We start from the raw sequence: 24018 nt of genomic DNA on the forward strand, positions 1-24018 counted from the left end.
AAAATGTCAGCAGCAATGAAATACCACCAAATGAAAGCTCTATTAGTGAGAAGAAAAGGAGGTAAAATTCATTTGGGTGGTAAGTTGCATGACCGAGCAATAAACGGTGAAAGTAGTGTAGTGCAGAAGTGTAAAAAGTGGTCTGGTCATTAAGGGTGTTTCAGCTAGGGGGGCTGAGGTGGTTAAATAATCTGGTAATGCATCACAAAAACTCTTTTCACTTATTTGGCCAGCTGACCGGGTGCCAGTAAATGTAGAAAAAAGCGGTTAAATTGTAACCTCAGATATTTGGAAAGTTTAACCCCCCTGTCAGTTTTTTTTTTTTTAATGAAATTCTCAGCCCTTTCCCAGACCAAATAAATGTAGTGAATGCTGACTGAAGACGCTGGATGTCAACATGTGTTAAAAGGGCAAGGTTTGCAAGGGATATAACAATTTGGGGAAGTTAAGCATCTTAACCAAATTACACAGACTCAAAAAGGTTAGTGGTAAGTGGTGCCATCTTTTCACTTGAAGGATCATTTTTCTGTATGAGGGGTGGATAGTTAAGATTATACAAGGATGCCGGAGATTTGCCTGAAAAAAAGAAAAATGAAAAATTTTAATACCCAGAAAGTAGTGTTAGAAGTACCCAAAGTAATTGGTACCCCCATTGCATCACCCCGACTCAATAATTTACTCTATTTCGACATGTTTTGGATTGGATGCATGATGCATGCATATACTCTAATCGTGAGCTAGTGAAGGATTTAGAAGGAGCTTGGGATCTTAAGGCTCTGCTTCATACGTGATATGTAAAGCTTCTATCACAGGTGAGGTCCTAGGTCTTTTTGCAAGACACGATGGAAAATGAAATGGAAAGAAATTAGGACATTTTTTAAAACTACTGTTTTTGATTTTAAAACATATGTCACTTTGGGGACATCTGGATGGTCCACAAGATTGGCTCAGAAACTAAATATGTATATGGCAGGAGAAAGGCCTTAGACAAGTCACGGACAGAAATCAAAGCTCAATTCTAATTGCCAGACTTCTCTAAATACATCGTTTTTGAAAAACCAGAGCCTTAAATATAGCCCAAGAAGTTTCGATGATATTATAGTAACTTTACGGGAAGGTTGGCCTATCTCCCAACTGTACAGGGAGTGCAGAATTATTAGGCAAGTTGTATTTTTGAGGATTAATTTTATTATTGAACAACAACCATGTTCTCAATGAACCCAAAAAACTCATTAATATCAAAGCTGAATATTTTTGGAAGTAGTTTTTAGTTTGTTTTTAGTTTTAGCTATTTTAGGGGGATATCTGTGTGTGCAGGTGACTATTACCGTGCATAATTATTAGGCAACTTAACAAAAAACAAATATATACCCATTTCAATTATTTATTTTTACCAGTGAAACCAATATAACATCTCAACATTCACAAATATACATTTCTGACATTCAAAAACAAAACAAAAACAAATCAGTGACCAATATAGCCACCTTTCTTTGCAAGGACACTCAAAAGCCTGCCATCCATGGATTCTGTCAGTGTCTTGATCTGTTCACCATCAACATTGCGTGCAGCAGCAACCACAGCCTCCCAGACACTGTTCAGAGAGGTGTACTGTTTTCCCTCCTTGTAAATCTCACATTTGATGATGGACCACAGGTTCTCAATGGGGTTCAGATCAGGTGAACAAGGAGGCCATGTCATTAGATTTTCTTCTTTTATACCCTTTCTTGCCAGCCACGCTGTGGAGTACTTGGACGCGTGTGATGGAGCATTGTCCTGCATGAAAATCATGTTTTTCTTGAAGGATGCAGACTTCTTCCTGTACCACTGCTTGAAGAAGGTGTCTTCCAGAAACTGGCAGTAGGACTGGGAGTTGAGCTTGACTCCATCCTCAACCCGAAAAGGCCCCACAAGCTCATCTTTGATGTTACCAGCCCAAACCAGTACTCCACCTCCACCTTGCTGGCGTCTGAGTCGGACTGGAGCTCTCTGCCCTTTACCAATCCAGCCACGGGCCCATCCATCTGGCCCATCAAGACTCACTCTCATTTCATCAGTCCATAAAACCTTAGAAAAATCAGTCTTGAGATATTTCTTGGCCCAGTCTTGACGTTTCAGCTTGTGTGTCTTGTTCAGTGGTGGTCGTTTTTCAGCCTTTCTTACCTTGGCCATGTCTCTGAGTACTGCACACCTTGTGCTTTTGGGCACTCCAGTGATGTTGCAGCTCTGAAATATGGCCAAACTGGTGGCAAGTGGCATCTTGGCAGCTGCACGCTTGACTTTTCTCAGTTCATGGGCAGTTATTTTGCGCCTTGGTTTTTCCACACGCTTCTTGCGACCCTGTTGACTATTTTGAATGAAACGCTTAATTGTTCGATGATCACGCTTCAGAAGCTTTGCAATTTTAAGAGTGCTGCATCCCTCTGCAAGATATCTCACTATTTTTGACTTTTCTGAGCCTGTCAAGTCCTTCTTTTGACCCATTTTGCCAAAGGAAAGGAAGTTGCCTAATAATTATGCACACCTGATATAGGGTGTTGATGTCATTAGACCACACCCCTTCTCATTACAGAGATGCACATCACCTAATATGCTTAATTGGTAGTAGGCTTTCGAGCCTATACAGCTTGGAGTAAGACAACATGCATAAAGAGGATGATGTGGTCAAAATACTCATTTGCCTAATAATTCTGCACTCCCTGTATAACAGATTTAGAAATCAATTTCTGAACACTGATGTTTCAACACCACGGCAAAAGAGAACAGGGGTTTCTGGTACAACTGATCTTGTGAATACTCATAAACATAGGGCTCATTGGAATCAATGCAGATGCACATACCAAACTCGCAACACCGAAAAAGAACGCACTCTACATACATAATTGTAAAAATTAAAATACTTTATTATAATGCACGATTAAAAAACGAATATAAGGTATTGACACACACCACAGATGAGGTACCAAATACGTGGCCATAAATGACACAATAAAAGCAGCAAGATATAGTCAAGTAAAGCAGGACATACATCCAAATTCATATACAAAACCACACACACAAGTAATACAGACTCAGTATGGCATCTCAAAACAACCCCAACAAGTGAAGGGAAATTTACTTTAAACGTATGCACGCAACAATTTATGGGTTCAACATTTTGCCATATTCGGCCTTCCCAGATAGCTTATCCTAATTGTAACACACCTTTAATTGATTTATGGCATGGAATATGGACTGGTACAACTACCCATTCTTAATGGCAAGATATTTTTGCTTACATCAAGAAATTTTGACAACTATAATTGCTGTGTACTCCCCAAACACTACTGTTCCACCAACTAAGAACCCCCGTCGGTCATGACAAACCCAAGGTCAACTATCATACACTCATTCATGTTATCTGGCTGGTAGCCCTTAGAAGCTTGCTAGATAAATGGTTGGACCTCGACTCACCCCCCCCATAGAAGTTTTTTGATAAGTGGAAATCCTTTATTGAAACCCACTACTCCTGTTCAGATATACTGAAACTTATGAGATCTTTTCAGGACACTTAATGGGTCTGCCAGGCCGATCTCAAGGGTTCCTTGGGCAAATTTAAGATATGAATTGTGAAGTTAGGGAGCTGAGGGAATGGAAAGTCTCTGGGCCGCGGACTTAGGTTCTGGAAAAAAAAAAAATTTGAGGAAAGACTATTTAGATACAATTTAAGCCTGGTGGGCAGATTTATGGGTATATGAGGAAATATCATATGGTTTCTTCAAGGAATAGGATTCTCATCAAAGACTGCACATTTTTATTTCTTTTATTGCTATTTATTTTATTTTATTTTTGCTCTAATTGTTCTGCGAAATTAATTTCAAGCTGGCAGCTCAGAGGGCATGTCCTTTCCCAGGGTTGTGCCCTTTCTGCTGCAGCTGGTGGCTGTTGAAGGATCGAACGGAGCATGTGCTTCCTTCTCAGTAAGCAGGACAGAGAAATAGCCAACCGCAGGAGACACTATACAGATAGATTTAATTGAATAACTCAGTAGCTATTATAAATTTTTAATTACATGCAATTACAAATGTATTCAGATCTAGGCGCTGGTTTAAAAACTATAAAATATTTTTTGTGGAAAAAATCCCTTTGAAGGGCATCTGTCAGCAGATTTGTACCTATGAAACTGGCTGCATGTGCCCTTGGAAGCTGAAGGCATCTTTGTTGGTCCCATGTTCATATCTGTCCACATTGCTAAGAAAGATAAAGTTTTAATATATGCAAATGAGCCTCTTTGAGCAACAGGGGTGTTGCCCTTACACCTAGAGGCTCTGCTCTCTCTGCAACTGCCACGCCCGCTGCACTTTGTAATGACTTTCCACTTCTTGACCCTGTCAATCAAAGTGCAGAGTGTGGCATGTGCAGAAAGAGCTGAGCCTTTAGGTCAGGAATAGCCAACCTGCGGCTCTCCAGATGTTGTAAAACTACAGCTCCCACTATGCGATGCTGTAGGCTGCTAGCTGTAGGCAGTCTGGGCATGCTGGGAGTTGTAGTTTTGAAACAGCTGGAGAACCTCAGGTTAGCCATGCCTGCTTTAGGTGTAACAACAACGCCCCCATTGCTCCTACAGACTCATTTGCATATATTAAAACATCATGTTTCCCAGCCACGCGGGCACATATGAACATGGAACCACCACAGATGCCTTCAGCTACTAAGTGCACATGCAACAGGTCAGCCAGTTTCATAGGTACAAATCTACTGACATGGTGCCCTTTATAATTTGTGAATAAATAATTTCCCACATTCTGGACATGAAAACATTTTTCCGTCCCTGTAAGTTCTTTCATGTGCAATTAGAGCTGACTTTTGGTTAAAACACTTCCCACATACTTCACATCAGAATGGCTTCTCCTCTCTGTGAATTATTTGATGATCAGGTTGATTTATGAGTAAGACATTTCTCATAATCTGGCCATGAAAATGGCTTCTCCTCTATGTGACTTTTCTGATGTCTATCAAAATGGGCTTTCTGGTTAAAACGCCTCCCACATTCTGAACATGAAAATGGCTTCTCCCCTGTGTGAATTCTCTCATGTTTAACAAGATGTGATCTACAGCTAAAATGTTTTCCACATTCTGAACATAAAAATGGCTTATCCCCTGTGTGAATTCTCTCATGTCTAGCAAGATGTGATTTACATTTAAAACTTTTCCCACATTCTGAACATGAAAATGGCTTCTCCCCTGTGTGAATTCTCTCATGTATAACAATTTCTGATTTACAGTTAAAACCTTTCCCACATTGTGAACATGAAAATGGTTTTACCCCTGTGTGAATTCTCTCATGTTTCACAAGTTTTGATTTATTTATATAACATTTCCCACATTCTGAGCATGAATATGGCTTCTCCCCTGTGTGAATTCTCTGATGTGTAACAAGATGTGATTTATCTATAAAACATTTTCCACATTCTGAACACCAAAATGGCTTCTCCCCTGTGTGACTTCTCTGGTGTGTAACAAGATTTGCTTTCTGGTTGAAACATTTTCTACATTCTGAACATGAAAATGGCTTCTCCCCTGTGTGAATTTTCTGATGTCTAACAAGAGCAAATTTTTTGCTAAAACGTGTTCCACATTCTAAACATGAAAATGGCTTCTCTCCTGTGTGAATTCTCTGATGCATAACAAGAGCTGATTTATAGTTAAAATGTTTCCCACATTCTGAACAGGAATAAGCCTTCTCTCTTGTGTGAGTTCTTTGATGTTCACCTCTTCTTTTACTTTTATTTGGCTTAACAGTTTGTAATAAATGAAAAGATTGGACTTGATGAAACAGATCAGATGATGGATCTTTACTGTAAAAGGCGGAGGGTCCATATGGGATAACAGAATGCTTTTCATATGTATATGTATCCTGCTTGATACCATGATCATCTGCTTTAAAATATGAAGATATCAGATGTTCTTCAAAGCTCCCGGTACAGTCATCTGCCAGGAATAAAAGTGATTTTTATTATTTTTAAATAGTATAACCTTAAAGGGCATCTGTCAGAATATTGGTAGCTATGACACTGCCTGACCTATTACATGTGCACTTGGCAGCTGAAGGCATCCGTGTTGGTCCCATATTCATATGTGCCTGGGTAGCTGAGAAAAATGAAGTTTTCATATATGTAAATGAACCTCTAGGAGCAACAGGGGAGTTACCATTGTACTTAGAGACTTTGCTTTCTCTGCAACTGCCGCTCCCTATGCACTCAAAGTGCAGAGGGTGTGGCAGTTGCAGAGGGAGCAGAGCCTCTAGGTGTAATGGCAACAACCCCCCATTGCTCCAAATGCTGATTTACATACCGTATTGTTTGCTTTATAAGACGCACTTTGTTTCCCCCAAAAGTTGGGGGGGGGGGTGATGGCAGTGTGTCTTATAAAGTGAACGCTCACATTTTTACTCTGGTGACGCTGATACATCGTCAGCCACTATGATGCACAGCGCGGCCTGCAATGTATCAACGGGGAGGGAGGAGGGGCTGGGGGCCGGCAACAGGTGTTGGAATCGTGGCAGTCACTGTACTCTATTACACCGGGCCCCGCTCACAGCAGTTTTCATATATAAAGTGTAGTCTTGGGTATCGCAATCCTCTGTAGTACTCACTAACTACCGTAGCAGGCAGGCTGGCCGGCAGCATAACATCACTCACTCCCTCATGCGCCTGCTCCTCCTACTTTATTAATGAAGCAGGTGGAGCAGGCGCGTGACGGAGTGAGTGACGTTACGCTGCCGGCCTGCCTGCTACGGTAGTTAGTGAGTACTACAGAGGATTGCGATACCCACAACTACACTTACATATAAAGACTACTATGAGTGGGGCCCGGTGTAATAGAGCACAGTGACTGCATCGGGCCCTGCCGTGATTCCAACACTAGTTGCCGGCCTCCAGTCCCTGTATTGGGGGTCACTATTTACACAGGGACACCGTTATGGGGGAGGATCTGTGGATGACACATGTATAGCATAAGATGCTATATATGTGTCATCCACAGATCCCCCCATAACAGTGTCATTCACAGATATCCTCATAACAGTGTCATTTACAGATATCCCCATAACAGTGTCATCCACAGATCCCTCCATAAAGGTGTCATACACAGATCCCTCCATAACAGTGTAATCCACAGTTCCCCCCATAACAGTGTCATCCACAGATATCCCCATAACAGTGTTATCCACAGATCCCCCATAAGAGTGTCATCCACAGATATTTCCATAACAATGTCATCCACAGATCCCCCATAACAGTCTCATCCACAGATGCCCCATAACAGTGCCATCCACAGATTCCCCATAACAGTAAGTCATCCACAGATCCCCCATAAGAGTGTCATCCACAGATATTGCCATAACAATGTCATCCACAGATCCCCCATAACAGTCTCATCCACAGATGCCCCCATAACAGTGTCATCCACAGATCCCCCATAACAGTGCCATCCACAGATTCCCCATAACAGTAAGTCAACCACAGATTTCCCATAACAGTGTCATCCACAGATCCCCTTCATAACAGTGTCATCCACAGATCCCCTTCATAACAGTGTCATCCACAGATCCCCCATAACAGTACCATCCACAGATGCCCACATAACAGTGCCATTCACAGATTCCCCATAACAGTAAGTAATCTACAGATTCCCCAAAGCAGTGTCATCCACAGATCCCCCATCACAGTGTCATCTACAGATCCCCTTCATAACAGTGTCATCCACAGATGCCCCCATAACAGTGTCCTTCACAGATCCCCCATAACAGTACCATCCACAGATCCCCCATAACAGTACCATCCACAGATCCCCCATAACAGTAAGTCATCCACAGTGTCATCCACAGATCCCCCATCACAGTGTCATCCACAGATCCCCCGTCACAGTGTCATCCAAAGATCCCCCATCACAGTGTCATCCACAGATCCCCATAACAGTGTCATCCACAGACCACCATTAGTTCATAACCCACCAAAAGCACACCTTTTGGTTCCCAAAAATGTTTTCTTATTTTTCTCCTCACAAACCTTATCATCAGGTGCGTCTTATAAAGCAAAAAATACAGTATATTAAAACTTTATTTTTCTCAGCAATGTGAGCACATATGAACATGGGACCAACACAGACGCCTTCAGCTGCCAAGCGCACATGTAACACGTCAGCCAGTGTCATAGGTACAAAACTGCTGACAGATGCCTTTTAACATAGAATTACAAGTTACAAGGCATGGAGCGAAATTCAATCTTCAACTGACTGAGAGTGGTAGGAAAAGAGATTGCAATCTAAGGCTACTTTCACACTTGCGTTCAGAACGGATCCGTCTGCATTATATTGTTAAAAAAAATTCTAAGTGTGAAAGTAGCCTGAGCGGATCCGTCCAGACTTTACATTGAAAGTCAATGGGGGACGGATCCGTTTGAAGATTGAGCCATAGTGTGTCATCTTCAAACGGATCCGTCCCCATTGACTTACATTGTAAGTCTGGACGGATCCGCTTGCCTCCGCACAGCCAGGCGGACACCTGAACGCTGCAAGCAGTGTTCAGGTGTCCGCCTACTGAGCGGAGCGGAGGCTGAACGCCGCCAGACTGATGCAGTGTGAGTGGATCCGCATCCACTCAGAATGTATTAGTGCTGGACGGATGCGTTCGGGGCCGCTTGTGAGCCCCTTCAAACGGAACTCACAAGCGGACAGCCGAACGCTAGTGTGAAAGGAGCCTAACAGCAGACCAGTAGCCAGGACCAGTACATCTTGATGTTAGGTCACCAGGCTGTTCTCTTGTATTTTCCACTCTTGTCTTGAAGCGTCTTCATAGGTTCATGTTTCTATGTGTCAACCACCACTGTTTTCTAATGAAATGGTCAGTGGAGGATCATGAAGAGACCTGTGAGTCAGTGCTGTTAGGTGGTGTCCATCTCACACACTGATGGCTACATGCATTTCAGCACAGAGCACGACAGAGGATCAGTATGGTCATGAACAAAGAAGCCGTGACGGCTTTGGATCAAGTAACAATAGATTATCAGTTTTAGATTATTTTTTTTTATATGCATTTATTAATTCAGGAGAAGTACCTAATACTGTATAATCTACGTCCAACTTTAATAGAAAAAATCTGAAATGGAGTAAAGCACGCCACTACTGGAATCAACATACATGTTGGACAATTTTGTGCTTCCAACTTTGTGGTGACAGTTTGGGGAAGACCCTTTTCTTTTCCAGCATACCTGTGCCCCAGAAAACAAAGCAAGGTCCATAAAGACATGGTTGGGTGAATTTGGTGTGGAAGAACTTGCTACCTCAACCCCACCCAACACATTTTAGATGAGGAGTCTGGGAAGAAGTCTGAGATGATGGATGGGAGGATAGAAACTTCTTTCACTCTGTGGAATATGGAGGCAGAGGAAAGCCAATAGTCCAGTCTGAGACATTTCTAGGAGAAATGTTATCTCGCTGTGCCATATTAACCCCTTCACACTCCTCGGTGTAACTATACATCCAGGTGAGCACTATGTTCGCACACCTGGGCATACAGTTACACCCAACCTTTTACAGGAGGCTGTAACACTATAAAGTGTCACAGTCCCGGAGCCTCCGTTCTCCCTGACAGAGGAGACACGAGGGCTGCTGGCAAGGGACCAATCAAAGCGGTCCCTTGTCAGCGATCTCTCTGATTGGTTAGTCTGTACTAAAGAGCGTAAGTATGTTTGCAGGCTCTGATCTCCTGTCCATGGAGATCAGAGCAAGAAAGGAGGTAATGCTCTGTGCCCCTGTGCCCCCCATGTAGCATAATATACTGTGCCCTTATCTGTCTCCCCCTTCGTCCCCCCCACCTCTGTGCGGCAATAAGGTTTTATGCCAATGTCTCAGTTCCGCTGCCATCAGCAGAGAGTGTCAGCTGTAACATAAAGCTCCCTCTCTCCCCCATCGGGCCTTGCGCGGTAATAGTAGCAGCCCAATGGTTACCATGGCAACTGGACGTCTTTCAATGGCGTCTGGGCTTGCCATGTATCTAAGCCTAACAGACCCTGCTCATTTAAAATTGATTAATAAAAATGAAAAAACTAAATAAACTACACATAATTGGTATTGCTGCATCCTTAACAAGCGTATCTATAAAGTGATCACATTGACTATATTTTTATAAAAAGTGATTTAATTATATAAAAGTGGTAAAATTATCATCAAATATACCACACGTAGGACCCTATAAAAAATAAAAAATTGCAATTTTTGCCCACTTCACCTCCTAAAAAATGAAATAAAAAGCAATCAAAAAGTCATATGTACCCAAATATGGTACCAATAAAAACTACAGCTCACTTCACATAAAATGAGCCCCTAAATAGATGGGTGAGAAACACTGGGTTTAGAATTTATTTCTAGGAATTCAGTAACACATGATGTACGGCAAATATAGAACTGCTCAGCTATAAAACTGCTCTGTACATACTATAAATCTATATGCTGTCATGTCACACCTATGACTATCCTCACTAATCTGCTCCCTGAAGTGTCAGCAAGGGGACCATTAAACAGCGGCCATCAGATATTTTGGGGCCCCATATAGTGAGATTGGTCAGAGCCCCAGGGGAAGATGAGGGATAGTGTTGAGGTCTTTAGCAGGAAGGGGAGGCAGAATAGCAGAGCAAATGTCACTGACCACTGGGGATGGTTTCCTGTGATTACTTCTTTACTCCACTCACTCCGGGACATTTTGAGATGTTTAATGACTGCTAATGATCAGTGGTGCATCTTTCTATTTCGGTGGTGGCTCTGCCATTAGGCTCTTCCAAATTCCCAAAAATTCTAACGTGTAAGTGAAACCTATTTCTGAGAGAGGGTTCATAAATGTTAGAACCTCTTGATCAATACTGTTGGACCCAATACAGTGGTAATAATCGTGTGCTAGTGTCTGTCAGAAAGTATGTGCCCCCCAAACTGGCACTAGTACCTGACAGTGGAATGAGTGATCAGTATCCAGTAAATAAGTAGAATCTGTGAGTCTCCTCTGCTTAGTTTAGTGGTTACTACTCACCTGGGCGGTTATCTGTAGGAACATCCTCTATACTCTGCTCATCACTCCTCACATATGTCTTTCTAGCAGTAATATTGTTGAAATGCTGTAAAACAAATATAGTACAAGTCATCAGACGGTTGGATAAGTCATGTGGAATGTTTTAGATAAAAAGATCAATTATTATCATGACAACAAATAAAATGTCGGTAGCAGTTATCTGCCCTGAATAACTGCAGGTCTCCAATATAAATTAAACCTGTTGGTTCCTTATTAAGACCAGCAATCTCTGTAACCAGAAAACTGTGAGAAGATCCAGATGATGTGTAATGTCTATGGTCAACTGTACTCTTGCCATCTCCACCTTTCTTTTTGTACAAGGATAAAACATATAATACTGGTGGATAAAACAGGACTGAACACAAGATCTTCACAGCCTTCTACAGATCATAGGGGACATTTCATGAGACCTTATCTCCATCTACCTGATCATCCTGTGGGGCATTGTGATGTTCTTCTGACCCATCCTGAAGAAGAAGAGGACTAGGGACATCTGTCCGGTGTTCTTCTCTCGTCCTTAACTGTAGGAAACACATCCAGGGACTGAATTCATTCCTTACATACAGATAATGAGAGGACATGTGGATTTAGTCATGACTATTACCTTGTGATGTGAGAGGCCGGCGATCCTCCATCATGATACCCTTATCTCCATCTACCTGATCATCCTGTGGGACATTGTGATGTTCTTCTGACCCATCCTGAAGAAGAAGAGGACTGGGACATCTGTCTGGTGTTCTTCTCTCGTCCTTAACTTTAGGAAACACATCCAGGGACTGAATTAATTCCTTACATACAGATAATGGGAGGACATGTGGATTTAGTCATGACTATTACCTGGTGATGTGAGAGGCCGGCGATCCTCCATCATGATACCCTTATCTCCATCTACCTGATCATCCTGTGGGACATTGTGATGTTCTTCTGAACCATCCTGTGGAAGAAGAGGACTGGGACATCTCTCTGGTGTTCTTCTCTCTTCCTTAACTGTAGGAAACATATCCAGTGACTGAATTCATTCCTTACATACAGATAATGAGAGTACGAGTGTATTTAGTCATGTCTATTACCTGGTGATGTGAGGGGCCGGTGATCCTCCATCATGACGTCCTTGTACAGATCTTTGTGTCCTTCTAAATACTCCCACTCCTCCATGGAGAAATAGACAGTGACATCCTGACACCTTATGGGAACCTGACAACACAATGATGCAGTCATCACCCAGATCTCTTCATAGCGTTACTGTATAATGTCCCAGCATTCCCAGCAGTGTCACCTCTCCAGTCAGCAGCTCAATCATCTTGTTGGTGAGTTCTAGGATCTTCTCTCTATTGACTTCCTCATGTATCTGGGGGTGAGATGGAGGCCCTGTGATTGGGCTCAGTGTTCTTCCCCATCCTTCAGAGACAGGGTCCTGACAGCGCTCACTAGAGGTCTTCTTCACTACTGTGTAGTCCTGGTTATGGAGAGACACAGTAATAACTATCACTCCATACATCTCCAGAGACCCTCACCTCTCCAGTCATGTCCATCTGTTAGTAACATAGATAAGATGATGTAATGTGACATCATCAGAATCTCTCACCTCTCCAGTAAGCCGGAAGAGGATCTCTAGGGTAAGATTTATTATACTCTCTGCCATCTTGTCCCTGTCCCTATCCATCCTTGACGGGTCAATCAGGAGAAGGATCTTATATAGAAGATCTCTACTGAGCGGATCCTATATTGTAGGAACCTGAATAAAGAGAAGATTAGACGATGTAAAATCCTTCAAAATCCCCAAATCCCTGGAGATTATAAGAGGAGACATCAGTGGAGATAATGTAGATGTGAATTTCTAGTTAAGGCAGATCCTCCATGTTTCAGGACAAAGCATATCCCCCTTCACACGACACTTTAGTCAATTACAGGTGATGCCAGTATAGGGGTGCTGAAACACATTCTCCTTTAAGCAGTTTTTGAAACTGAAACCAGGAGTGAAGAAAGTTGTATCTCTTCTTAATCCTTTCTCTCATTTTATGATCAACTCCTGATTTTGACTTAAAGGTCTATGTACACCTTCAGAGGCTGATTATTTTAATAATTGCATTTTACTAAATTTGGGCTAAAATCTTTTTTTTTCAATCAGTCTTTATTAAAAATATTTAGCCTGTCACAAAGGGTTAACAGTTTTTCTAACTGTATAACTGGTACTTTCACTTTGTGCTGGTCATCTAATAAACTTTATCTCTAATTTACTAAGAGGTCATAAACACTTATTTAAACCACATTCTTATCAGTAAGATAAGAACTGAACTATAATGAATGTTTATATCGTCAGAGATCAGAGATAAGTAGCCGTCAGATGAGCTGGCTGATGAAGCAGAGAGAAAATTCACATCTCTCTATTAGAGCATCTCAGCCCTGTAAAGAGAAAAGGGCTCCATATTTGTAATAAAGACCAATAAAAAAATATATATTTTAGCTCAAAATGAATACAATGCAATAATAAAAAAAATGCCCCCAAAGGTGTACATAGCCTTTTTAAAAAAACTGCATCCAAAAATCTGAATGTTGTGGCTGTGCTTTGTTTTTGGTGCAGCAAAGAAGAAACAAAAAAAACACATTATATTACAGATATGGTTTTTGCAACAACAGACCTGCATTTATGGAGCATTTTCTTCCAGCAAAGGCAAAAAAGCTAATCACACAGTGCAAAACTGAATTACATTAATGTCATTAAAAGGGCATCTGTCAATAGTTTTGTACCTATGAAGGTATCTGTGTTGGTCCCATGTACATATGTGCCCGCATTGCTAAGAAAAAGTATTTTTTTTATTATATGCAAATAAGCTTCTAGGAGCAATGGGGGCGTTACCGCTACACCTAGAAGGTCTGCCCCTCCCTCTGCACTTTGATTAACTTTATGAAAAGGCCAGGCTGGACAACATTTTCACTGCCTGACCCTGTCAATCAGTGTGCAGAAGTCGTGCAGTTGCAGAGAGAGAGCAGAGCCTCTAGGTGTAATGGTAACGCCCCCGTTGCTCCTAGAGGCTCATTTGCATATATTAAAACACTAGTTTTCTCAGCAATGCGGGCACATATGAACATGGGACCAACACAGATGCCTTTAGCTGCCAAGTGCACATGTAACAGGTCAACCAATGTCATAGGTACAAATCTGCTGACAGATGCCCTTTAAAGGGAACCTGTCACCAGTATTATGGTGTCCTAACTAATTGATTCTCTTAGCAAAATGCTGGGTCACTTTCTTTAATTGACCCAGTCAATCTGCCAACATCTTGTATTGAAAAGCTCCAGCTCATATTCATGAGCTCCTGACTCTCCCCGCCCACCGGCTGCTGATTGACAGTTATTTTCCATATGAATCAGCAGCAGGTGGGCAGGGGAGTGGCTATAGCTCTGAATTAAATAAATGCTGGACTCAATGACATCACGCTGGACTCAAATCAGCTCATTAGCATGCGGCATCTTTGTGTGTATATTATGAGGTAACCATCTGTCACACCAGTAAGTGAATACATTTAAGGTACTTTTTAGCAGTTAATGACTGTATATAATTAATTAGTTAGATTATAATCAAATATCCACATGACAGGTTCCCTTTAAGTCTGCTGGAGGAAAACACAGTATACACGCAGGTCTATTGTTTCAAAAATTGCATGTGTATTTAATTTTTTTATTTTTTTGCTGCAACAAAAATTCTGTACAGCCACAACGTACATTGGGCATTATGGTGAGAACCCACATCGAATGTCCAATAAGGAATCTCTTGCCACACCGTCCGCAGATCCGTTTTTTTGCAGATTAGATACTGTCCCATTTACTTCTATCGGGCCCTTTTCTTCCATTGCAAGGCTCAGCAGAAAAATGAAACATGTCCTAGACTTGTCAGTGAAAATCAGGATATGGCCCTATTGAAGTATATTGATCAGCAAAAAAACAGAATGCAATCCGTTTTTTTTACGACATGCTGAACTGTCTGCCAAAAAACGGATCCGTATTTTTGCAGACAGCATACGGCCGTCTGAATGAGCCCTAACTGATAGAAATACCTGACCGAATAACTGAAGTGTGAACTTGGCCTAATCCTGACAGACAATGGCGGTGACTGTACACATACCTTCATCTGTACTGCAGGACACTACATGTATAGTGGAGGGGGGAATACTGGGCTAAAGGACCTTTCATGATGTCATGACCATGTGATCATGTATGGGAGGAGTAAGGTTACAGGCTGTGCTGCTGGAGGAGGTAAAGGACCTTTCATGATGTCATGACCATGTGTGGGAGGAGTAAGGTTACAGGCTGTGCTGCTGGAGGAGGTAAAGGACCTTTCATGATGTCATGACCATGTGATCATGTATGGGAGGAGTAAAGTTACAGGCTGTGCTGCTGGAGGAGGTAAAGGACCTTTCATGATGTCATGACCATGTGATCATGTATGGGAGGAGTAAGGTTACAGGCTGTGCTGCTGGAGGAGGTAAATGACCTTTGATGATGTCATGACCATGTGACAATGTGTAGGAGGAGTCAAGTCTTCAGGTTGTGCTTTTGGAGGAGGTATAGGACCTTTCATGATGTCATGACCATGTGATTATGTGGGAGGAGTCAGGCTCCAGGCTGTGTTTCCTCATGAGCAGGTAATAGAGCTGTGTGCGCTTCATAAATTTTGCATAAGTTAACAAAGCAGCTCCAATCTTATAACTAACCTGAAGTACACTGACGACGAGTCATTACCCAGCTTTCCCTCATCTCCAGGGGTTCTGAGGCAAAATCTCATCATCTAAAGAAGAGACATTGGTCCAAAAAACTGATATTTATTAACGACTGGTACAACATGTTCTGAGTCAGTTATATAAAGTCTGAACTCGTGACGGATCCCCCGATTACAGCCTCGATCCCCCGGTCACTTACTTTGCTTTCTTACAATAACTCAAGACCCGAGAGTACGTGCATTATAGTTAGTGGACTGTAGAACTCAGCAGTGATTTTGATAAAAATGCTAAAGGATATAAAGTAAGTTTGCCAGGTCCTCGGATTCCGCATATTGCGGATCGGATTGACAGATTGCTGGGTAGGGCTGGGTCATGGTACACACTGGCACCAATGACAAAGTCAGGGGGAGATGGAAGGTCCTTAAAAATTATTTTAGGGAACTAGGAGAGAAGCTCAAGTCCAGGACCTCCAAGGTAGTGTTTTCAGAAATACTACCAGTGCCCCGAGCATCACCAGAGAGACAATGGGAGCTTAGGGAGTTAAATAAGTGGCTCAGAAGCTGGTGCAGGAAGGAAGGGTTTGGGTTAATGGAGAACTGGGCCGACTTCTCTGTCGGTTACAGGCTCTACAGTAGGGACGGGCTGCACCTTAATGGGGAGGGAGCAACTGCCCTGGGGGAAAAATGGTTAGACGGCTGGCGGAGCTTTTAAACTAGGATCTGGGGGGAGGGTGTGGGGGGGTCATACTAATAAGGGGTTAGATAATGTAGATAGAGAGTGGGATATAGGAGGGGACAGTGGGGATTTAGTGGGGGCTGGGGTTAGTAAGTAAAGACTGGGCAGAACTGTACACCGATGAAAAATAGAGCTGCTGGTAACAAGAACCTGTTACATGCCTGTTACATACAAACATCAACCAAGGTAACCCAAAAATCGCAGAGATTCACTTTACAGGTAATATTAATTTTAAATGTATTTTCACAAATGCCAGAAGTCTAGCTAATAAAATAGGGGAGCTGGAGGCTATGGTACTAGAAGAACACATAGATGTCGTTGGTGTGGCTGAGACATGGTTGGACTCTTCACATGACTGGGCTGTTAATATTGAAGATTTTACACTATATAGGAAAGACAAGGTCAATAGAAAAGGCGGTGGTGTGTGCCTGTATGTGAGGAGTGATCTGAAGACAAGTGTGAAAGAGGCAATTGTGGGTGCGGATGGTGAGGATCTGGAAACCTTATGGGTGGAAGTTCAAAGGGATATAAACACTGAAAAAATAATACTTGGTGTAATCTCTAGACCCCCTAACATCACAGAGGAGATAGAAGCTCAACTGTATAACAAAAAAAAAGCGGGCTTCACAGGCTGGTACAGTGGTCATAATGGATTTTAACTTCCTAGACACTGACTGGGGTCATGGCTCTGCCTCAACCCCAAAGGGGAGAAGATTCCTCAGCTTGCTGCAGGACCACTTTATGGGCCAGTTTGTAGAAGCTCCTACTAGGGGAGATGCTCTGTTGGATCTGGTAATCTCTAATAATGCAGAGCTTGTTGGTAATGTTACTGTTCGAAAAACACTAGGTAATAGTGACCACAATATAATTATATTCCCCCTAAACTATAAGAAGAAAACTCTGTCAGGTAGAGCAAAGACACTGAATTTTAAAAAGGCTAATTTCCCTGGGTTGAGGGCAGCATTTCAGGGCATAGACTTGGAGCAGCCACTGTCACATAATAATACTGAGGATAAATGGGAGAGCTTTAAATCCACATTGAGTAATTGCACAAATTTTTTTATTCCTTCAGGTAACAAGTAGAGATGAGCGAACTTCTGTTTTAAGTTCGGCGTCTAAAGTTCGGGTTTGGATTAGCGGAGAATCCCGATCTGGAACCGGATATGGATTCCGACTTCCGTTGTGGTCCGTGGTAGCGGAATCAATAATGGCCGATTATTGATTCCGCTACCACGGACCACAACGGAAGTCGGAATCCATATCCGGTTCCAGATCGGGATTCTCCGCTAATCCAAACCCGAACTTTAGACGCCGAACTTAAAACAGAAGTTCGCTCATCTCTAGTAACAAGTATAAATGACTAAAACTAAACCCCCCCCCCCATGGCTTATAGCTACTGTAAAAGGGGCAATACATGACAAAAAAGAGCATTTAAAAAATACATATCTGTGGGGTCGGATGTAGCCTTTGAACTGTACAAAGGGCTTAACAAAATCTGAAAAAGGAGATACAATTTGCAAAAATACTAAACAAACAGCAGGTAGCAAAAGAGAGCAAAACAAATCCCCAAAATTCTTTAAATATATAAATGCTAAAAAACCAAGGTCTGAGCAGGTAGGTCCCCTAAATAATGGTAAAGAGGGGTTAGTCACAGAAGATAAGGAAAAGGCATTTGGCGCAAGGCAAATGTGGTGCTCATATTCAAAAAAGGATCCAGGTCCTCCACAGGTAATTTTAGACCTGTTAGTTTAACTTTTATTGTGGGAAAAATGTTTTAAGGACTCTTAAGGGACTATATACAGGAGTATGTGACTGTGAATAATATTATAAGTAATAACCAACATGGGTTTACTAAAGGACAGAAGTTGTCAGACTAACCTGATTTTTTTTTATGAGGAGGTGAGTAGAAGACTGGACAGAGGGGCGGCTGTGGATGTAGTGTTTCTGGATTTTGCAAATAGACGTTTAATAGGTAAAGTAAGGTCTATAGGCTTGGAAAGTATAGTTTGTAATTGGATTGAAAACTGGCTGAAGGACCGTGTCCAGAGAGCTGTGGTCAATGATTCCTATTCAGAATAGTCCCGGGTTATAAGTGGTGTACCCCAAGGTTCAGTGCTGGGCCCTCTATTATTTAATTTATTTATTAATGATATTGAGGACTGGATTAATAGCACCATTTCTATTTTTGCAGATGACACTAATCTATGTAGTACTGTGCAGTCTATGGAAGATGTCCATATACTACAAGCTGACGTGAACACTCTGAGTGATTGGGCATCAACTTGGCAAATGAGGTTCAATGTGGATAAATGTAAAGTTCTGCATCTTTGTAGTAATAATCTCTGTGCTTCATATGTCCTAGGGGATGTAACACTGGGAGAGTCACTTATAGAGAAGGATTTGGGTGTCCTTGTAGATCGTAGATTAAATAATAGCATACAATGTCAATCAGCTGCTTCTAAGGCCACCAGGATATTGTCACGCATTAAACGAGGCATAGACTCGCGGGGCAGGGATGTAACTCGTGTGGCCTCATCTGGAATATGCAGTTCAAAAGACAAGGGGGCACTGTCTCCGAATGTAGAAGAAAAAGTTCAGTCTCCAGAAGTGTCAAAACTTCTTTACTGTAAGAACTATGAATCTGTGGAATAGACGTCCTCAGGACGTGGTCACAGCAGGAACAGTGGACAGTTTTAAAAAGGGTTTAGATGAATTTTTAAAAGTAAATGACAATTAATGCTTATCAAAATGTGTAGAAATCTGAGTCTCACTTCCTGCTGGGATTCACGTCCTCACCTATCCCTTGGTTGAACCTGACTGATTTGTGTCTTTTTTCAACCATATTAACTATGTAACTATGTAAGATCAGCAAACCTTTTCTTCCAAACAGAGGCTCTTTCAAGTGCAGCTTTAGTACCCTGTCAGACCTTGGAAACATTTTCATGTGAAGAGACTGCTCTTGGAACTCCAGAAAAAAAATTGGAGTTGACGGTCATAAACAATAACAAAAACACTTGCCAGTGGACTCACTGGCATGATTTTTATAAGAAAACTCCACCCATGGAACCCAGAATATGTAGTGTAAGTCCATGGATTCAGAAGATATGATTGATTTTTTTAGCAGACTAATGGAGGGTAACCAGACATGGGACCAAAATGAGGCATTTTGGAGAAACGATCTATGTCTATCCAAATTACCGGACAACCACTGGACAAGAGCAAGTCTATAACAAAGTGCATGGCGGCGTGTTGTTTGGGAATAGGCAATATCAATACTGTTCTGAGCATATGTGGTGCTTGCATGAACAAAATACCAAGAGATTAAATTAGGTTTTATATTGATTAGGGTGACCAGCTACTTTGGAATGATGTACCCAGGACACATATATACAAATGTATTACCAGGGGGATGTCTCTCACCTGTACAGGAGCCACAGCTACAATTTTGACAGGATCAATGAGGCATTGCTTTTTTTCCTGCTGATCTCAACAGAGTGTCAGCTTTAACATTTTTATCTGCACAATGGAGATGGAGAAAAAAAATCAAATCGGGCAAAGAACGAGGGCCATTAGGATTGTCATGGATTAAGTCACTGTGCTGTCAGGTAGGTCACATTTTTGTGATCATTATAGATCACTACAGGATTAGTAGCTTCATTCATCATCCAACAGGTAACACCATTCCTCCAGAGCCATTTTGATGGCCACTAATTCTTAGTCTTAGTATTCTTAGTGAGGGCGATGAAGGTTTTGAGATTAAGTGAAGGCCTGCTTCAGGGTCTGAAAGGCAAATTCTGCCTCTAGAGTCCACTTCTTAGCAATGGCTCCCTTTCAAGTCAACTCATAAATAGGGGCCCTCAAGATGGAAAAGTAAAGTATGAACTGCCTATTGTAGTTTTCTGAAACCTAGAAAATGCTGGATGGCATGCAATCCTGATGAGTGAGGCCACTTCAACATGACATGCAACTTCTCGGATTCAATTAGTAAGCCTTGTTCAGAAATTATGTAGCCAAGAAAAGAGAGGGAAGACTTCTTAAAAAGACATCTTTAACCGCTGAAGAACTGTGCGTATATGAGAGTGATGAGTGCACAGGTGAGGAGAAAAAAATAACTTACTGAGGCTATTAGTGACCAGGTTTCTCTCCTACAATGGGTTTATCAATTCCAGTTTTTCTCCAGAAACATCACAAAGGCAACTTTGGAGCGGTCGGTCGGAAACTGGTGAGACAGCAACTCGAAATGCAGGGTGCACTGGTTCATAAACCTACGGTATTTTTTGGGATCCCTATGGAAACAGCCTGTGATTTTCATACAGATACTGCAGCTGCCACAGAGGGCTCATGGTATTCAGACTGGCATTGCCATTATATAAGTATTTGCTCCTGGCTTTCACACAGCTGAGCCATGTTTTGAAATAATTCTCAGAGGCCTTTTTAGTTAAAGTCATGGCCTGAGCTTACTGTAATGGACAGTGGATGTGGACCCACTGTGCAAACTAACAAGTCTGATTTGGGGCTAAACCTAAAAGCATTGTCCTAGTTGTTCCCTGGTATTCACCTTTTAACACCTCTACAGGGATCTGGACTTCGCTGCTGGGAAACAACCATGTCACTACCTCCTGGGGTAGTCCTGGTGTAGTTGGCTGCTAACCCATGAGGGGATCAGAGACACTAGGGCAAAGCACTAATGGATTGGATCACGCAAAAGGCATAATATGAAAACAGTCCAAAGTAAGAGCAGACCGAGTACGAGTACATTCCAAATAATTCCAAAGTCAGGGCAGGCTGAGTATGTGCATAATCCAGATAGAAATTCCAAGGTTGGGGCAGGCATCAAGAACAGAATTGGTAGACAGGCTAGGAACAGTACACGGGTCGTCAGACAAGAAATCATATATTCGCTCGTTAATTGTAGAAAACATTAAGGTTCAGGCAAGGAGTTGGAACCACCAGCCCAGCTAAATAGGAAGGCTGATCAGCACCTTAATAAGCAGCTGGACAGAGAGTAAAGGATAAACTCCTGCAGCTCTGAAAGGAAGGTCACTCAGTACTAGTCCCAATACACACATGGAGAGTGAAAAAAGGATAAAAGCAGGACAGCGGTAGACACAAGCCATCAGTCGAACAGAAAAAGCATAGCAGCTGAACACAGATCAAAGGAGAGTTTAACCCTTGCAGTCCTGCAGCATGAGGTGAGGTTCAATGAAGAATGTTCCAAGGTTGCTGGCCCAGGGTTGCTGCCAAAGTGCTGGAACTGTAACAGACACAGGATTCATTGAGCGGTTTCTGTGCCTGCCCAAAGTAGTGGGGTAGTGTCAGGCACGAGACGCCGATGTAACAGTAATGAAAAAAATTACAATAAAATTAGCGAGGCTGTTATGGGCATGGTGAGAAGAATATCATGGAAAATAAAATTAATCATTCAAGTAAAGGCCCAGTGACATGTGGTGTCCTTATAGATACCATTCTTTGACTAAACTTTATCATCTTTGTGGATACTTATTCATCATGCAATACCATCAGAGAGGCTTCCGATTGGCTCCAAATTTTTTCTATATACAAACAAACAGAAAAAATGGTGTGGTGTTAAATAGGCAGGAAGTGCTCAAACCCATATGCAGTTGTGCGTGTATATACAGGGGAGCAATTCCTGCACTTGCGGCCCGTTGCTAATGGCGATCCCCAGCAAAAATGCATACTGTGGAGGATGACCACGGACCACAAGTACCACAATAGACATCCTACATAAGACAGCAATTATGTGGATGTGATAACCAGTCTAACAATATAATAATATTAGCAAAGACAGGTGCACTCTGTGGTCTTAACTAAACCGCAGAGTGCACCTGTCTTTGCGAATATTATTATATCCCAATTTTTTCTGCAGCAGGAAAACAGCCTCAAGCACACAGTCATTAAGAGCTACCTTCAGCGTACAGAAGAACAAGGAGTTGTGCAAGTGATGATATGGCCCCCCACAGAGCCCTGATCTCAACATCATCAAGTCTGTCTGCGATTACATGAAGAGACAGACTGATTTGAGCAAGCCTACATCCACAGAAGATCTGTGGTTAGTTCTACAAGATGTATAGAACAATCTCCCTGCCGAGTTCCTTCAGAAATGTACCTAGAAGAAATTAGGCTGTTTTGAAGGCAAAAGACAGTCACACTAATTTTAGATTTCTGTTTTGCTCATTCGCTTTATTTTTATCAATTAACCAAATGTGAACTCATAACTCTTCCATTTTTGTGCACCGTTCCTTCCACACCTGCCCAAAACTCTTTGACAGAACTTTAAATCTACAGTATATACATATATGATTGGCATATAGCTGTTACAGAAAATCTGTCACCAGGATATTGGACGATTATCTGCAGTAATACATGAGAAGTGCTGCACGTGAGGACTCCAGTCTCTATTTCTTATTTTCTACTGCCCCAGGTGCCCGCTATCGGCAATCAAAGCTGCACTGAAATACACAGTCTGGAGTCCGGACTGCTGTGCAGTGTCAACATAATCGAGCGGACTCATGCGCATGCACTGCAGTCCTGCCAATGTATTTCAACACAGCTTTGAGTGCTCACAGCGGGGGAAAGGGAGACAGTAGGAAAATAAAAAAAAACATAATCTGGACTCCTTATCTGCAACAGTATTTATGAAGTACTGCAGTACTGATTACATTTAAAGAGGACCTTTTACCTCAAAATGCAATGCAATCATTGTGGGAAAAGATTCAGTAAAACTTTAAATGTATAAATTTATATCTCTGCTATTTTTGCCTTTATTTTTCATGGAGTGTTTATCAGTGATTAATAGCACTGTATGTGTAAGTGCGTATACAGTGATAGCTGTCAGTCACTGATGACACCTCCCTGTGCACAATGAAATCATAAATGTAATTTATGAACCTAGTGGTGTCTTCAGTTTCATACCCAAATGACAGGGAGAAATATTGTGCAGTTGCTGCATGCGCAGTATAGGGATGGAACGACCAGAGGAGCTGTTATCGGTGATTGATAGAATTGTATGTGTAAGTATGTATACAGCGATAGCTGTCAGTCACTGATGACACCTCCCTGTGCACAGTTAAATCAGAAACAGCAGAGATATAAATGTAAAAAGTTCTACTGAATCTTCTTAGTACTGAATCTGCTCAGCTCCTCCTGATCTATAACAAACTGCCTGCAGATTGCACTGCATTTTGTGGTGACAGGTCCTCTCTAAAAATCAATATAAACTATTTTTTTAAAAACATTTTGGTCAATTTCTCAGATTTTATAAATGCAAACCATAGAAACATATTTTAACAACGAAAGAACGAGAATGATTATCGAATTCCGGCTTATTTAGTTTAGAAGAAAAAATGACTAAGGGTACAGCTAATAACCATGTATAAACATATCATAGGTCAATACAGAGATCTCTCCCATTTCTACTCAGGACTGTGACAAGGCGACATCCTCTAA

At 41.9% G+C, this 24018-nt stretch overlaps 1 pseudogene; it reads right to left on the reverse strand.

The window, feature by feature from the left end:
* The window catches only part of LOC122941948, a 123452-nt pseudogene extending 111264 nt beyond the window's left edge, over positions 1-12188 (reverse strand).
* Positions 12189-24018: the final 11830 nt, after the last annotated feature.

The sequence above is a fragment of the Bufo gargarizans genome, chromosome 6 (genome assembly GCF_014858855.1).
Source record: "Bufo gargarizans isolate SCDJY-AF-19 chromosome 6, ASM1485885v1, whole genome shotgun sequence".
Lineage (NCBI taxonomy): Eukaryota > Metazoa > Chordata > Amphibia > Anura > Bufonidae > Bufo > Bufo gargarizans.